This window comes from Pleurodeles waltl, chromosome 3_2 (assembly GCF_031143425.1).
Source record: "Pleurodeles waltl isolate 20211129_DDA chromosome 3_2, aPleWal1.hap1.20221129, whole genome shotgun sequence".
Lineage (NCBI taxonomy): Eukaryota > Metazoa > Chordata > Amphibia > Caudata > Salamandridae > Pleurodeles > Pleurodeles waltl.
The window spans coordinates 115718128-115733672 of NC_090441.1; positions in this window are offsets into that span (position 1 = coordinate 115718128).

The window sequence follows — 15545 nt, forward strand, 5'->3', positions numbered from 1 at the left end:
CTCTTCCTTTCTCACGAAGGCAGGCTCCTTTCAAAGACCCTCTTATGGCTTCCTCATTGTGCTGCCTCCCTGTAGAGCCAGATGGTCTCCTCACAGTAACCTGGTCCCCTATTCATCCTCCAAACGTAATCTGACCCCTTTCCCAAAGGCCATCCCAATCTCCCAATGGAGTCAGATGCTTCTTCAACCCTCCCCACAGAACCGAACACACCCAAGTCCTCCTCATAGAGCCAGAAGCCCTGTCAAATCCTTACTACGAAGCCTATCCTGGCTGATTGAACCCTTTCAACTTACAGATGAAGAATGACCTTCCTCATAGACATCCCTGCCTCTTGTCCCTCCGCTCTTCCTACTATGCAGCCCACTGCCTCAGAGATACACTAAAACTTCCCTGTTCCGCCTGCCACTCCATGAATCCCCCTCCAATACCTATAGAGAGGACATGCCCAATCCTCCATCTAATGATGCGTGGACCTTTCAGTGAGTCACCTCCCATTGACCTCATGGAGGCAGGCGCTCTCTACCCTTCCCATAGAGAATGACCCCTCACCCTGCTTAGAGGTCCTGTGCAGCCCAGATCTTCAAAGAGCCTCTTCAGTCTTCACTGGTGGGCTTGCTCCCTCAAAGATCCATCACCATCTGTCTTCTGGAAACAGTCCCCTAATTACTGAACCTCTCTCCTGCTTATAGAGCCTGATCTCATAATTTCCCTCCCATCTTACCAAGGGGGGCATCCACGGGGTCATTTTGAGATTGGCAGAGCAAAAGGACCAAAGTAAATCCACAGGGATTCCGCTGTGGCAGATTCACAGTTCTCCTTTCTCTAAGCACAAGAACTGCTGGGTTTCCAAAGGCAGAATCTTGGCAGGGTCCACCATTGCAATCCTGTGCTGAGAGATACAAAAGCCACAGACCTCAGGATCAGTACATCTCAAGGTCCACCCTATTTAGTTTGGACATTCTGCCATTCGTTCCCACCCCCCCACACCCCCCCCCCGACCACCATAAAAGACATTCCTGGCTAGTACAATGAATAATAGCATCCCTGCAAGTTAGGGCCATTGAGGGTTACTTATTAAAAAAGAAACACTTACCAAAACTTGTTTCTGAGGAACAAACGTATCTCTGAGCAGGATGCTATATCAAGGTGGCCAACTGGCAATGATTTTCCAGCAAAAGTTCTCCCATTGTTTAAGCAGAAGCACTTTCGGGGAAAATGCTCCAGCAGACCACTTCAAATAGGGCGAGTGGTACTCTGCTGGACCAGCAGTGGCCTCTGCTGCCCTGGGGGCTTTCCAGCTGTCTACAAGGGTCTCAATGACCCCATAGATCTTAGCCCACTCTTCTCTTCATAGATCTTGGCCACCTCACCCATTCCCAACTTACTAAATATCAACTCTTCCCCTTGACAGATCATGACTTACTACTCTACCACAGATCCTGATTATCATACCGCTCCCAGCTTACCATTGACCCTGAATCCCTCTACCTCAAAGACTTTGAACTTTCAAGATTGCTTACTCAGTGAATGAATCTACTTTGTTGTCTTTTGTGTATTTTAAGTCCTGAACATACAATACAGTAGAATTTCTAAAAATAAATCTGTAATCAGGAGACTTTAGAGGTCTGGTGGCTCAACCATTCACAAAAAAACCAATAGCTTTCCTCCTCATAGATCCTGCCCTCCACTCCCTTAAATATATTGTCTCTCACTGTTACCCTTAAACATACTGACTCCTTTTACCATCGAAGAATGAGCCCTTGTTAGAAATGGGGCTCTCCAGTTGACAGTGGTATGCACTCAGTCCAAGGAGAAACCACCACTCTAGTCAGGTTAAGTCAGATACTCACTAAAAGATAACCTGCGCTCACCCTCTGGTAGCTTGCCACAGAGCAGTCAGGCTTATCGCAAGAGGCAATGTGTAAAGTATTTGTGCAACACATACAGTAACACGAAGAAAACACCACAAAAAGACTTCATGTAGGATTACAAAAATAAACAATAATTTTATAAATAAATCAAGATTAAAGTGATAAAAATCCAATAAGTAGAAGAGTTATGAATTTTAGAAGGATAAAAACGTTCTAGCGCTTAGAAACAAATAGGGCTTTAGGGGTTACTTGAGGTCGCACTGGACCAGTGCAAAGTCAACAGTTCAAGCCGACCGTGATGGATTGCAGGCTGGGTACAGGAGCCATGCAGGCCAGGGGAACAGAGTACCTTGACCCTGGTTTCAAGCACAAGATGCAGGGAGGATGAGTCAGTAGATCCATCAATGTCACTCCCACACTCAAGAGTAATGCGTTGATTTTTCCCACATGTTGATGGCGATGTACTGGCTTCTGATGACGAGCGTTGAAACCACATGTTGATTCCAAAGCTGATGCACCTGATCCCTTCACTCAGTTCAAGAGATGCATCAATCGTCCTTTAGCAATGGTTGCAGTGCTATCAATGTTGATGGACCGGGTACCTTTTCTAGCAGGCAGGGGATGCGTTGGTCGATGCGGTGGTTGCAGAGGTTCTGCTCAGGCCCCAAGTGTGATGCGCCGTATTACTGCGCAACAGGGTTGATTAGTTGGTTTCCCCTTCCAGCAGGCAGGAGATGCACCAATTTCACTGTTGCAAGTATCTAGGTCCACTTCCAGTGAACCAGACACAGATGCAGGGGCAAAGACATTGATATATCTGAATCTGTAGCAACAGGAGGCAAGCCAACAAGCCCCTGGTGATCAATTTGGGTTCCATGACAGTCTTGCTCTCCTTCAGCAGGGTCAGAGAGCAACAGGCAGCAGGGCAACACAACAGAAAAGCAGTCCTTCCAGGTCAGCAGTCCAGTAGAGTGACAGGTCTTGATGCAGCATAGCAGTTCTTCTGACTTTTGGGAGTTTTTCACTACTTGGACATGTAAAATGTAAAAGTGCATGTCCTACTTTTTGGTTTCTTTAAGATGGCCTACCTGTTAATTGCCTAGTTCCCTGGTCAATGGACTACCTTAGGCCTAACGTAGGGGCGACTTCTATGTAATAAAAGGGGAGTTTAACTTCCAAGTCAAAGTTGCAATTAAATTGCACACACAGGCTCTGCAGTGGCAGGCCTGGGACATGTTTAAAGGGTTACTTCAATGGGTGGCACAACCAGTGCTGCAGGCCCACTAGTGGCATTCAATTTACATGCCATGGGTTACATGGTATAACACTTTACAAGGGACTTACAAGTGCATTAAATATGCTAACTGTGTATATACCAATGTTCCTATGTTCAGGGGAGATGCACATGCACTTTAGCACTGGTCAGAAGTGATAAAGTGCTCAGAGTCCTGAGGCCAATAAAATGAATCAGCACAAATATAAGGCAAGCAGGCAAAATGTTTGGGGGAAGACCACCCTAAGGCTGACAGGTCTAGGAGCCCCCTTTTTATGCTTAGATCTTGACTCATTCTACTTTTCATATATCCTGAGCTCTCCTTCAAAGATCCCTCTCCTTCAAAGCTCCTGACTGCGTCTCAATTATAGACTATGATCCCACCCTCAAAGACCCAGACTTGCAGTTTTACTCAAAGATCTTTTCTGAGCCATTCTCACCTATTAATTTTGTCTAATTTGTGGCCTCATAGATCCTGACCTCTCACCCTCATAACTCTAGACCCATCTCCCTCAATGATCCCAACCCCTTCTCACTCACAGAAGTTCACTCTCTGCCTCAAATATCAAGACCCCTAATTACTTTCAGGGATAGTGACACATTTTTATCAACCCCGACCTACTCTCCTGACAAAAATCCTGCTTTGCCTTTCCAACTCATGGACTGACTCCACTTCATAAATCGTGACTTCACCCCTTCATGAATCTCAAGTCCGTCGTTCCAAAAATACTGACCAAGATTATCCTCATGTAGCCTGAACATCCTCTTTACTCATGGAACCTGCACTTTTCTCCTCATAGTTCCTGATGGATCCTAATAGCCTTCTCTGTACACAGAGTTCTCAGGTTTCCATCTTCCACGTGTGAGAAACTCAACCAATCCATGATTTTTCTATGTATTCTGGTTATTATAGTCCTTATAATGTGTTCACCAGAACTACAAGTCACAGAATGCAATAAAAACCATGAACTGGATAATTTACTCACAAATGTAAACTGGAAGCCCAAGAATTCTACTTAAGGCCTCTTCCTTCTGCTTCTAAAGCAGACGATTTTCATCTACAGATGCATTCATCCCCCCCCAACCCTGGGGCAGAGCCTGGCCTAGCACAAGGCTTGGTGTGGTGCCATGTCCTGCAACCAATCCTCGCTCCCCGGTACCGAAATGGCCAGTGGGAGAAAAAGTTCCCTCAACCAATTGAGTTCCAGTACTGTTTTAATTTTTGTACCAAATGAGTATCACTGGACTAAACTGTTATGATTGCAGGGGTCAGATTTTTCACTCCCTGGTGCAAGGACGTAGTTTAATGCAGCAATACAAATTAAAAATCCAGCTGGACTGCAACACACTGAGCAGTACTGTGCAGGAAGTGTTTTCTGGTCACAATCAGTCCCTCTTTTGTAAATGAATGACACACTAAAATTAGCACTAAGAAACAGGGACTACACTTTAAAATGTTTATTTCCAAAACTGAAGTCTAGTGCATAGAATATCAACAATAACCACACAGAATGAGAACATGAATGTAGTAATGCATGACATGGCCAGCAACAACAATATGAATGTAAGTTCCTAGCATCGTAGTACTTTATCACTACCTCTAAGCACTATGCTAACTTTTAGAAGAAGCAATAAATAGTAAGCCTATAAATTGTGTTTCTTAAGATGGATCACACAGCATACTTTCTCTCAGTAAAAAATAGCCTTTTAGCTATTCTTTATCACAGCGTTTGCCCAGGATTGATGAACTATGGAAGGCTGAAGGCCACTTCTATCCACTGCTCCCGGATCTGCTCCGACCTTGGCTGGTTGTCTGAAAACCGGCGTGACCTCTCTCATGATAGTCCTAGCACTAAACCCATCCAACTTATGGTTGTATAACTTAATTTTTTATAGTATCGACTCGCTTATTTTACCTCATATTCATAAAATAAAACAGTACTTGCAGATACAAAAGCCTCAGCAAGGCTAAGCAAATGTGGCCATAAGTATGGCATCTTGATTTATATATAAATGATGTGTTGCTATGACTAAAACAATAAAAACATGTTGGCTTCTACTCCATGATGTTATGGAATCACCCATAACAAAAACAATACAAATATGTCAATCAATAAATCAATCCAACAGCATTTGTATTGTGCAGCACTATCACCCTTAAAGGGTATCTGGGCGTTGAGAGTGCTGTGTCTCAGTTAAAAAGCCACGTCTTAAACCAGGGAGGGAGCTGTTCAGAGGTTCAGGGGAAGGTTGTTTCAGGACTTGGCTGCGATGGAGGAGAAGGAGTGGCCACCGCTGCAACTGTGATGGATGCGGGGGGGGTGCGAGGTTGAGCGAGGCAGAATGCAGGTGTCATGTGGGGACTTGGAAGCTTAGTGGATGGTTGATGTAGGCTGGTCCTTGATTTTGTGGAGGTTTGTACGTGAGGGTCTTGAACTGGCATCTCTTCTGGATGGGGAGCCAGTGGAGGTCCCTGAGGTGGGGGGTAATGCTGGTACACTTGGGAAGGTTCAGGATGAGTCTGGCTGTGGTGTTCTGTAAACTCTGGAGTCTTTTGAGTAGTTGGGTGGAAACTCTGCCGTAGTCGAGGCAGCTGGTGATAAAGACGTGTTTGGCGGTCTTTCTGTTGTCGGTTGGTGTTAGAAATTGGGTCTCTAGTTGGCAGTGGTATACACCCTTGTCCAAGTCGGGTCCACAATCCTAGTCAGGGTAAGTCACAACACAACCCAAATTATCCTGTGCTCACCCTCTGGTAGCTTGGCAGAGAGCAGGCAGGCTTAACTTAAAAGGCAATGTGTAAAGTATTCATGCAATAATTCATACAGTAACACTGTGAAAACACAACAAAATATACCACACATGTTTAGAAAAATAGATAATATTTATCTGAATAAAATAAGGTCAAAACAATGAAAATACAATGTACACAAGCAAAGTTATGAATGTTTAAAGATTAAATTCCACTAAGGTGCTTAGAAACTCAATAGCTCCAATTGGGTTTATCAAAGCGTCGCTGACAGTCATTCCCAATAACCTGACACCACAGGTGCCGGTCACAGAGTCTCACGGACCCCCAGGCACAGTACCTTTGAAAACGAGTTGCGCGGAGTCGAGGCAGTGAAGCATCGCTTACAGATCAGAATCTACCACTCAAAAGTATATGAGGGCAGTTCTAATGCTAGTCTATGAGAGGAGCAGGCCTCACGGTAGTGGATACTACCAGGACATGTACAACACATAAGTACATGTCTTGCCTTTTACCCACAAAGCACCTTGCCCTGCGGGTTACCCAGGGCCTGCCTTAGGGGAGACTTATTTGTAAAAAAAGGAGAGTTTTAGGTTTGGCCAGTAGTTTTAAATGGAAAGTTGAAGTGGCAGTGAAACTGTACACACAGGACTTGCAATGGCAGGCCTGAGACATGGTTACGGGGCTACCTATGTAGGTGGCACAATCAGTGCTGCAGGCCCACTAGTAGCATTTAATTTACAGGCCCTGGGCACATGTAGTGTACCTTACTAGAGACTTACAGGTAAATTAAATATGCCAATTGGGTAAGAACCAATGTTACCATGTTTAGGGGAGAGAGCATATGCATTTTAGCACTGGACACCAGTGGTAAAGCACACATAGTCCTAAAACCAGCAAAAACAGGGTCAGAAAAATGGAGGGAGGCAGGCAAATAGGTGGGGCATGACCACCCTAAGGCTGTCAGGTCTAACAATTGGGATCCACCTGAAAGTTTGGTGGGCCATGATGAAGCTGGAGGAGGTGAATGAGTTTACTTGTTGACTGATGGACAGTTTGCTACTGATAATGATGCAGAGGTTTTGTGCGTGGTCTGATGGTGTGGGTGTTGGTCCGAGTTCTGCTGGCCACCAGCTATGGTCCCATGTGGAGGTGTTCTTACTGAAGATCAATACTTCAGTTTTGTCTGTGGTTAGTTTGAGGCAGTTGTCTCTCATCCAATTTGCTATGTTGATCATGGCCTTGCAGAAGTTGGTTTTGGCATTGTGAGGGTCCTCAGTAAGTGAGAAGATCAGTTGAGTGTCGTCGGCGTAGGAAATTATGTTGAGTCTGTGGTATCTGATGATGTCTGCAAGGGGGGTCATGTTGAACAGGGTGGGCCTGAGGGGTGATCCTTGAGGTACTCCGCATCTGATGTTCTTCGATGTGGAGTTGAAGGGAGGAAGGAGGATGCTCTGAGTGCGGCCTGAGAGGAAAGAGGCGTTCCCCTTGAGGGCATTTTTCTGAATACCAATGTTGTGGAGCCTGTTGAGGAGAGTGTGGTGGGAGACTGTATCAAATGCAGCAGAGAGGTCTAGAAGGATTAGGACTGCCATTTCTCCTTGGTCAAGGGGAGTCCTGATGTCATCAGTGGTAATGATCATTGCAGTCTCCGTGCTGTGGTTGGCCCAGAATCCCGATTGTGAGGTGTTGAGAAGGAGGTTTCGTTTGAGGTATTCGGTGAGCTTTTTGTTGATGACTTTCTTGAGTACTTTGGCAGTGTAGGGGAGCAGGAGATCAGTCTGTAGTTTTTTAGGTCGTTGGGATCGGTGGAGGGTATCTTTAGAAGGGGTCTGACCTTGGCGTGCTTCCAATCATCCGGAACGGATGCAGTGGAGATGGAGGGTGTTAGTTAGTTCCGTGCAGGGGTAGGTGGTTGCCCCAGAGTGGATGGCAAACATGATGGCTAAGGTGGTCTGCGTGATGATCGGGGACCAGGTGGTAATTGTTTGGCTTGTGTTCACCGGTTAAGAGAGGTTTTCTAAGCTCAAAGTGGTAGGTTGGGGTCAACGTTGTTGTAGATGGTGGTGATCTTGCTGTGGAAGTAATCTGAGAGGGTGTCCCAGAGCTCCTGGGATGGATAGTGGTCTCTGTGGCTGTCAGGTTGGAGAATTCCTTGATGATTTTGAAGAGTCTTTTCTTGTAGTTGGCAGTGGTATCGATGAGGGTGTTGATTGCTGCTCTTTTGGCTGCTTTGATGTGGTGCTGGTAGTTACTGAGGGTTGCTTTGTAGGTGGCTCTGTCGGAGGGGTCCTTGTTCATGTACCATCGTTTCTCGAGTCAGAGGCAGTTGTGTTTGGAGTTTCTGAGCTCAGGAGTGTACCATTTAGCTTGCTTGGAGGTGTTGTTGATTTTTGCTCGTTTTAGCGGGGCAACTTGGTTGGCGCATTTGGTGACCCAGGCGGTGAGGTACTGGATGGGCTTTTTGCGGTTTGCCGTGAGCTTGGGTTGTGAGGTGCCTAGGACCTGTGTCCATAGGGTCTCGGTTACGCTGCCCCAGCTTCGGTGGGGGTTGCTGTAATGCCTGGGGGTGGTGTGCTGGGCATCGGAAATGGTGACGTGAACAATGTTGTGGTCGGTCCAGGTGAGTTTTGTGACAGGGATGAATTTGATTCTATTGCTGGAAGTGAAGATGGCATCAAGCATGTGTCCGGCTTTTCGCATGGGTTTGGTGACCAGTTGGATGAGGCCGATATTGCTGAGGTTCTCCAAGAGAAGGCAGAGTAGATGTTGCTGGGGTGGTTGAGGTGGAAGTTGAGATCACCGAGTAGGACGTAGTGGAGGGAGTCAATGGTGGAGGAGGCGATGAGGTTGGCAATGGCATCGCAATAGGCTGGACGTGCTCCTGGGGGTCTGTAGATGAGGATGCCTCACATCGTAGTGTTGGCATTGGTTTGCAGTTGCAAGTTGAGGTGTTCCATGAGGGGCAATGGGTCATTGTTGTTGATGGTGCATTGGATGGTTTCCTTGAACATGATGATGATGCCCCCCGTTTTTGTTGGTGTGGTCTTAGTGTATCATCTTGTAGCCATCACAGGTGGCCGTGGCAATGGGGTTTGAGGAGGGATTTAGCCATGTGTCGGTGATGAAGGCAATATCGGAACTGTAGGTGGTGATGGTGTCCCAGATTTCAGTTGCATGTTTGCATAGGGAGCGGGCATTGAGCAGGATGTGCTGGAGTGGTTCTGGGATGTTCATAGTCTTCTGTGCGGGTGCTGCGCAGATGTCACTGTGGTCAGATGGGCCCAGGTTGCAGGAGATGCAGCATTGTCGACAAATGAAGGGTCCTTTGGTTGACTGTGGGGAAGCCATGAAGCAATAGTTGTTGCGGGGTCCAACATTATGGGCCTGGACCTCCTTGGTGGTGTAATGGTGAGATGACCAGAGGTCCTGGTGATGGGCGCAGTCCAGGCATGGACGGGCACAAAAGGGCTTGCTTTTGGCATGTTGGCAGCACGCCTGCTGCATGCATCTGCTGCGCAACCGAGCTTCAGCCTACATTATAGGTCCTGGGAGGTGTGAGGGGCACCAGGTAGGCCGGAGTGCGGTAGTGGCAGTGGGAGGGGTGGGAAAAAGGCATCGAAAGATGCAAGAGGAATGTGGACAGAGCTGTCAAGAGGCAGGACAGTTGAGGTGCGACTGGGGAACTGTGAGGCCAGGTCAGGCACTGCTCTCCAACACCAAGCTGCGTCCTCCATTATAAGCCCTAGGAGGTAGGAGGGGCTGGGGGAGGGCGAGAGGGCGGGAGCGGCAGCAACGGGAAAAAAGGCATCAGCAGACACGAGAGGAATGTGGAAGGGGCTGTAAAGAGGCAGGAAGACCGAGGTGCAGCTGGGAGCTGAGACCGGACCAAGGAGGTCAGCCTTGATAGGAGGCAGGCATGATAATAACACTTATGTGCATGCCTAAAACTTCACACTTTTTACTAAAAGAGTTAAAAGAATCTACAAGCAGGCACATAATGGAAAAAGAAAAGGTGTAAATGGGACTTGTCACAGTGTCCACAACAGTACAACTGGAGTACTGTGGGACCTACCATCCATATATCTCTAACTTTCGCTGAGGGTTAATCCCTTTATGCCCCAGCTGAGTACCTATTCAAATGCTAATTTCTCAAAAATGGCCAAGTAGATTTACACCAAATCATAAAAAGCACGCTGAGTGAAGTCCTAACATTTTGCTAGATTTGATGTAATTCCCCTCTGCTGTGTTTTTTCTGTATCAGAGAGCAGAATTTCCTATGAGAAATAATATTGAAATTGCATTTTTTGGGCCACTCAATTTTCTTGGCCCCCTACTTGACGGATTGGAGCAAAATGATCTGTGAAGGGGATAAAGTAGCTCAACCTCTTTAGTTGTAAATTTTCACACAGATTTGTCAAAAGGTGCCTAATGTATTAGTAAGACAACAAATGCATTTCCAATGGAAAAATCTGTGCTAGTTATGTCTGCAAAGTGGCGACTGCCACTCTGTAATAGTTTACATATTATCTGTGTGTGTCACAAATACTACTTACCGTCTAATGTGTTGTAAATATAGGTGCATTGTAAAATACAGCATGATAATCACAATGTAACCTACAGCGTTGTAACAACTTTCATTGTAACAACTGTTATTCAAGCCCCGCATCAGTTTTATTGTTTAAAAACAAAAAAGTGTGTTCGACTGGCCTCTAACTAAACTTTGAGTGTCTTCTGAAGTGCTGCAGTGACAGTCACTCCTCTGTTATGTTATGGAACTTTATAGAGCGCATAGCTACCCTAAGGCCTCCCAGCGTTATATAGAAATCTCCAACAACTAAGGATAGTGGGACAGATATTAGTAAAGCCAAGTTTTTAATAGCAGACGAAAAGATAGTTCGTGGCTAGTTTGACGAAGAGAAATAGGCAGAGAGTTTGAAAGTTTGGCACCGAAATAGGCCATCAATCTTCTGCCCTATTTACCTCTGTGGGCACAGAGATCGCTTAAGGGAACCCTAGCTGGAATCCAGTCCAGCTAGGTTGGGGGAAGAAATTACCTCCTGCTAGCAAATGGAAGGTGGGCTCCCCATCATACTTTATACCAGGTCCTTAGAGATTTGCAACCGTTTACAGACATCTGAAAAATATATTCAGCATAATTAACTTTGGTGTAAAAAATGCTCATTTTTGCAAAAATGTGTGCATGTACTGAAACATATTAAGTGTAACTATAGCAGGGGAAAAAAAGTAATGATATTCATAGTGACCAGATACAGACCTCATTTTCCATCTTGAAGACAAGACTTATCCCAACTCAGCTGCACTTCTTGACAATCTCGAAGACGTGGACTAATCCTACATGTCACGGAGCCCACCCATTCCAGCAGACATATCTTAGACCCTGTTTTCACATTGTTCAACAACATCACGTTCAACACACAAGGACCTGTGACCTGGAGAGACCACACCATAGTCAGTTTCACAAATGTCATCCAACAACCCAGAAGAACTCCAAAGGAAGCCCAGCAAACCAGCAATGGAACAAGCTAACAGATGTGGATTGGACGACCGCCTTCCATGAGAACAAACCCGAACCCAAGAGCCTAGTAGCATGCAACACTGAGAACTTCAACAAGTGGATCACCCACTGCACTAACACTCTCGCTCCATGAAATGAAGCAACATAGCATACTGAGAATGACCAGGCGACACTGCAAACAACTGGAACAGAAATGATTAACCAGCAAAGGGAAAGTGGAAAAAAGACTTTTGAAAGCCCTAGTGGAACAGATAAATGCCAGCTCCAACAGCAGTAAAGAAATCTTCACCATCGTCAAAGAATTCACCACAACCACAGCTGCCACTGGTAACATAAACCCTTCCCAAGATCTGTGCAGCAACCTTCAAACTTCTTTACAGCGAGACTGCAAACATATGCAGCAACATCACCCCACATCAGACCCACTAACCCACTCCAAAAGTCTCCCAGTGACAAGCAAAGACAACACAATCACACCAAGGAACATCTTTAACACAGAAGAAGGCACAACAATCATGAAGACCATTTAATCCGGGGCCCTGGTAGACCCTTGTCCCCCTCCACGCCTTTGTCAAAGTAGCAATCCCTATCAGCAAGGCCCTCACCCCCATCATCAACACCTGCATCAGTACAGCCACCTTCCCAGAACCATGGAAATTTGCAGCCGTGAATGCCCCCTTAAAGAAACCCTCATCCAACCCAACCAAACTTGCCAATAACTGACTGATCTCTCTCATTCCCTACCCAGCCAAACTCTTTAAAAAAGCCATCAACAAGTACCTCTCTCACCACTCTCACACATCATGGAAACCGCTCCTGTAGCAGCAATAGATGACATCCAGATTATCCTCGGCAGGGGGAAACCTCAGCACCCATCTTTCTAGACCTACCCGCAGCCTTCAACACCATCTCCCATCCCATTTTAATCTGATAACTCCATGAAGCTGGCATCCAGGTTTACCCCATTGAATGGATCTGCACCTCCCTCACAGGATGAACCCCCTTCCCCTCTGAAGTACAAGATCTTATTTGCTCCTCTCTCAACCCTGCGCTCTTCAACATCATGATGACTCTATTAACTAACGTCATACAAGCTTACAACATAAATATCCCCACACTGCTGATACTCAACTGATACTGACCCTTTCGGACAAAACATCCAACACCAGGAGTAACCTCACCACATGCGTGACAGACATGACAACCTGGATGAATCCAATTGCCTCAAACTGAACTCTGACAAGACTGAAGTGGTGTTTTTTGTGAAAAACGCCTCACTATAGGGCTCCACCTACTGGCCCACAGCCCTAGTACCCACCCTCATATCTTGCTCACAATAGAGAGACCTCAGAATTAAATTAGATAATCAACTAGACCTGACCGCCCAAGTCAACGTGGTGGTCTCGTTCTGCTTATACAGCCTAAGGATGCTGAAGAAAATCTTCAAGTGACAACCAGGTAACACCAGGAAAACGATCACCGGAGCCCGCATCACCAATAGACTAGACCATGGGAACACCCTGTACTCAAGAATAACCAACCATCTTACAAGAAGACTTCAGCCCGTCCAAAAGGCAGCAGCTAGATTAGTTCTTAACCTCCCACACTGATCCCACATCACACCACACCTCAGGGAACTCGACTGGTTCCCGATTCACATATACACACACTTCTCACCCCAATCTTTAAAGCAATCTACAACACAGGCTCTGCCTACCTAGCAGCTGCATTCACTTCCACCAACCTTCCAGACACCACTAACACACATCCCACGCATACACAAAAGCAGAGTAGGCGACCTCGTTGTCAAGTATCTGGCTACTAAAGCCTCGAACAACCTCCTACAACACATCAGAGCCTCCTCCTTTCTTCTCGACTTATGCAAGTAGCTGAGGACTTGGCTCTTGTAGTAAGCCCTCCAGCGCTGACCTCTCACACCTGCTGCAGAGTGCCTGAATACCCACACTGGCAATTAGTGCACAATAAAAAACATCACTAACATAGCATAAAATGTATTGCTTCCACCCCATGTATTTCTCTCACCACTCATTACGTACTGTCTATTTACTTCACTCTTGTAGATTCTTTTTCATCCCTGTCTCCCTTTGTCCATGTTTTCTTGTATTTCTCATTCTCCTTCTTTCAGCCTTTTATACACTTTAGTCTGTTGTTCTGGGTCAGAGTCTAATGAGGAAACCTAAATCCTGTTCTCAAAAGGCAAGCCCCATTTAGCAACCAGAAGCACACATTAAGCACTGACAACTAGCAGTCATGTGATGTGTGCAGGACTTGATAATGATTTGGCCGTGCTCTTGGATAGGTGCTGCTTTTTCAGTTATCTTTTCAAGAAGTGGAAGATGAGTGTTGGTTTAATAGTTGGCGGCATTGTCAATGTTGAAGTTTTCCTTTTGCAGAAGCAGGACCATTTTGGGCGCATGAGGAAGATTAGTGGGAAGAGGAGCATTGACTTTTTTTAGAAGAATTATAAGTGTTTTTCTGGAGATATGTCATAATGATGGACATTGGATCACAACTTTGGATGTGGCTGTGGTTTTGAGGAATACATGGTAGTCAGCATGTCTGAACATTTTATAAATGGTCTATTTAGGTATGTGCGTGAAGGAATGAAAGGGTTAACAATTGGCTAGCTGGAGCTACTGATTTTGTGTTGCACTTGATTTTTAGTGAAGGATTCCTGCACGTTTCAGATGAGTGTTATGTTGTAGAATCTAGGAATCGACTGCAACAATGCTTGATGGCTTAGATTGGAGTCTTCCTTCATTACTGGCTAGTAAAAAGTGTCATTTTAGTTTGTGTCTTTGCCTATATAATGAGACTTCTGATTGAAGGCCAGTTGTATTTCTGGACAGTGAAGTAACTTAAGTGTTGGGTGTGTTTACACGAGGATAGGTTGTTTTTTATTGGTGCACATGATTAAGGAGGATTTATATATACGTGGGGCATAATCTCATGCTGCATGATATTAACACTGGTTTTCAGTGTAAAGAGGGGGGAATACGTGTTAACCATGAGTGATACAGTGCAGGGTGCTACTAATGACATTTAGTTTGAGCAGGGTTCCAACCTTGTGTTGTATACTGATTGGGAGGACATCTTTACAGGGTGTACTTTTTTGCAGAATGTACCAGTGCCATTCCTGTAATAACACCATTGGAATGTTGGGGCTGGTGCTGAGGTGGAGGTGAACATAAGTAATATTGACAGCAGATGGGAGCTGGAAGGGATCCCGAAAGCAGCTGAGGAGTTCGACTGCTAAGTCGCAGAGGTGAGGAGTTGAATACTTTTTTGGCATTAACCATAAAGATATTTTTAATAAGTAGCTCTTATTTGGGAGCTGTAACCGGGATCTGTCTTGGCCTCATCTTGCGAGAGGTCCCATGTTGTTGAAACCATAAGCTGGGCTTCAGTGAGCCAAACGGCCTTCCTCATTGCGGGTGGCAGATTGGGAGTTGGGTCCTGTGGCAACTGGTGCCCAGGATAACCACCAGGATTCCATTTGAGGGTAGTACTGGGGAAGTAGAGCCAGTATTGTCTAAGGTAGCTCAGAACACTCAGGACTAAGTGAAAACGAAGGATAATTAAACTGTATGGAAATTGGTTGTGAGTAGCCAAGAACGCATGCATTCTCTGTTAGAAAGGCTAAAAGAGGCAATGAGTAATCACAGATAGGACCTACGCCTATAAAGGTAATGAGGTGAGTTACAGGAAGTGATTCGCTGGTGTCAGGAGGAGGCTAATTGTAAAATAATGGAGTAGTGGATATCACTATGTTTTCACTGAATGTTAGTATTGTGTTACACTTCAGGGTCTTTAGAGAGCACCACAATAGGGTTCAATGTTAAAAAAGTATAGTATTTGAAAGTATACCCAAATTGATGCTAAGCTAATTAGGCAAAGAAGAATATTCAATGTATGTGTGTAAAAGATACATAAAATAAAGGAATGCTTTAAAACCACATAATTTGCTATTAGCATTTTATTAATTAAAAACTGGACACTGCATTCTGTAGTACGTTTAATTGAGCTACAACAGTACTAATAAAGTACTTCAAAATACTGTTCTCAAACCTACAAGTGTAACTCTCGACCTCCAC